This window comes from Columba livia, chromosome 2, assembly GCF_036013475.1.
Source record: "Columba livia isolate bColLiv1 breed racing homer chromosome 2, bColLiv1.pat.W.v2, whole genome shotgun sequence".
Taxonomy (NCBI): domain Eukaryota; kingdom Metazoa; phylum Chordata; class Aves; order Columbiformes; family Columbidae; genus Columba; species Columba livia.
Window position 1 is genome coordinate 11,996,099 of NC_088603.1, and position 3,522 is coordinate 11,999,620.

Below are 3,522 nucleotides of genomic sequence, written 5' to 3' on the forward strand. Positions count from 1 at the left end.
GAGAATATTATCACCTCTTTAGCCAGAGTAGCCAGTTGATATCTTGCCTGAGTGCATTTGCGGGATGAAAATACAGGATATATGAATCTGGTGGTTTCTTTCGTATAATTTTTTTCATTTATCAGAGACTGTGTTTTCTGAGTGCACCACGGTCAACTTGTGGGCAGTTTTGTATCTCCCAGATCCCAAACTTCATTTTTCAGTGAGTTCTTTAGCCAGATGTCTTCATCTTTGCTACCACTTACAATCCTGCTTCCCACAGGCCCCTTGTGCCTTGAGACCCCTGCCGCCGGGTTGGGAACCTTGTGGTCCCTGTGACTTTGCTTCTGGTTGGAGACTTCATGGTGGCTGCAGCTTCTCACTGGTGACTGATGCCAGAACCTGAGGGAATGGCAGGAAGATGTGCCAGGGGAGGCTTAGGTTGGACATCAGGAAAAGGTTCTTCACCCAGAGGGTGCTGGACGCTGGAACAGGCTCCTCAGGGAGGTGTCACGGCCCCAGGCCTGACAGTGTTCAAGAAGAGACTGGACAACACCGCCAGACACATGGTGTGAACTGTGGGGTTGCCCTGTGCAGGGACGGGAGTTGGACTCGATGATCCTTGTGGGTCCCTTCCAACCTAGGACATTCTGTGATTCTGTGACCTTAAAGAGTGACCAAAGTTGCCTTGTCTGGCATCCGAATCGGTTCACTAATCTCTCTGAAAATTTCTCCTTCACATTAATTTTCTGCTCATGAACACTCATTAGGCCCATTGCAAGCACTCATTCAGTGCCCACAGCTGTTCCCAGCATCCTGGCAGAGAGTGACCGGTGTGAGGAGTCACCTGGGTGACAACAGGGTGTCCATGACAGAGGTTACAATAAACTACATGATGCCCACACCATCAGGGCAGCCCACACTGCTCCATACGTTCTCTCTATACGGGGCGGCTCCATCTCATAAGGCCATGTCTTAGAAGCCTTTCTGGACACTGCTATATAAATATATAAAGGGTGAATGCCATGAGGATGGAGCCAGGCTCTTCTCGGTGGCAAACAATGATAGGACAAGGGGTAATGGGATCAAGCTGGAACACAAGAGGTTCCACTTAAATATGAGAAAAAACTTCTGCTCAGTGAGGGTGAGAGAGCCTGGAACAGGCTGCCCAGGGAGGTTGTGGAGTTTCCTTCTCTGGAGACATTCAAAACCCACCTGGACATGTTCCTGTGTGACCTCACCTCGGCATTCCTGCTCCAGCAGGGGGATTGGACTAGATGATCTTTTGAGGTCCCTTCCAATCCCAAACATACTGTGATACTGTGATATTGTGATTATGCCCTGGTGAGGCTGCATCTGGAGTACCCAGTTCTGGGCTCCCCAGTTTAGGAAGGACAAGGAACTACTGGAGGGAGTCCAGTGGAAAGCTACAAGATGGTGAGGGGTCTGGAGTATCTTTCTTACAAGAAAAGACTGAGAGAGCTGGTTCTGTTCAGCCTGGAGAAGGATCTCATCAATGTTTATAAATATCTCATGGGTGGGTGCCAAGAGGATGGACCAAACTCTTTTTAGTGGTGCCCAATGACAGGATGGTGGCCAGCGGGCACAGGCTGAAGCATAGGAGGTTCCATCTGAATATGAGAAGAAACTTCTTTACTTTGAGGTGCCAGAGCCCTGGAACAGGCTGCCCAGAGAGGCTGTAGAGTCTCCTCTGGAGACGTTCAAACACACCTGGACACCTTCCTGTGTGATCTGCTCTGGTGAACCTGCTTTAGCAGGTGGGTTGGACTGGATGATCCCAGAGGTCCCTTCCAACCCCAACCAGTCTGTGATTCTGTGACCCAAAGCCTTGGGCAGGGCCCATCTCCAGCCTCAGGCGCTTTTTTGCACCTTCCCTTTGGCCTGAAGGGGTGATCAGCCTGGACCATGACAACTGAATAGCCTGGGACCTTCAAGTGGCAAGCAGGAGACAGATGGCCCGGAGCCGTGGTGGGGCTGGTCCCTCAGGACTGGGGTTGGAGGAGCTGGTGGCAGGTGAGGTCTGCACCAGGAGAGCTGCTTCCCTCAGGCTCGGACCAAGTGAGGCCTGTCAAATGCTCCTGCTCCAAGGAACTGCCGCTTGCTCGTCTTCCCAGATAATACTAATGGCAAAATCTGGTGGCATCTCTTCGCCCTTTGCTAGTGACACCTGGATGGCTCAGCACCTGCCCCATGACTTGAGCTCTCATTTTTCCAGGCACATAAAAAGACAAACTAAACTTCTGTCCCTTCAGGCTCATTTCTGTTACAGAAAGGGGAGTAAAACCACTTGTCTGTGTTGTCTTGTTTTTAATTACCACAGGATAAGGGTACTTTTTATGTACCTTGAAGGCATAAAATAGATGTTGCAAAACAAAACACTGTTATTGTATATAATGGATATTCTTCAGTGAAATAGCCTTTTTTTGTACATTACAGTGTATCAATTCATGGACAATTTATATTTTTTTATTGGAAACTACTTTAAAAAATTGTGTAATTTAGGGAAAGAGGTAGTATCTGAGTCACAATTGTGATGGATAAATTTGTGGAAGGGCATATATGAGAAAAAATGATCTGTGCAATGCAGATATGATTGATTATTATAGGGATATCATATGAAGGGTAAATTACCACTGTGAACAAAGTGGCATTCAAAAACTCTTGAATTACTCTGCCATCAGTTCTGTGATCAACTCAGAATTTTGTGTGCTTTTAGGATCATGTCTTGTTATGCAGCTGTAGCATGGAAATGACATATAGAGAGTTTTGCCTTTCCTTTGGAAACCTAGATTATTATTGTTATCAGGAGTTAAATTCTATCATTTTTTTTCTAATACATACTTAAATGATACTAGTAGAACAATGTACGTAGTTTGCTAGCATGTCAATAAACCATTAAAATAATCCATACATAATTCTAACTGTAACTGGTAGTATATTAAGGACCTGAGTTTTTCTTAGGGAGACAGAATAAATACCTACTGTTTTCAACTAGAGTTATATATTGCAGGATGATGAACTACGTGACTACTGGGATTTTTGCTTGGTTTGGATTTACATCATTTTAGTTTCAATATAAAATGAAAAATGTACGATGTTTTTCCTCTGGTTGTTTTCATATGGTAAATATATATCAGAATTGTTACACTTGGCTTTCCCTGCTGAAGGGCTTGAGAGACAACCTGGAGACAACTTCTCACTGCTGTCCTACCTCAGGAAAGGAGTGGAAGTTTCAGCCCCAGGTCCTCGCTGGTGGGCAGTCCCATAGCAGGACACTGCGCCTCAGCACACCTGAGCTGGGCCCTCAGCCCTTCTCTCCGGGACAGACAGGAATTTGGGTTCCTTCCTCCACCCACTGTCCATTTCCATGGAGTCTGCAGGACTCCAGTGTCTTTCCCTCCTCTGCCAAATTCAGCAGAAAGGAATAAAGGCAAGAAGGTTTATTAAAAACAAACAAACAAAACCCACAGAAACAAAAATGAGCTTAACTTTTTTTCCTCTTTGTGGGTCACTTACAGTCAA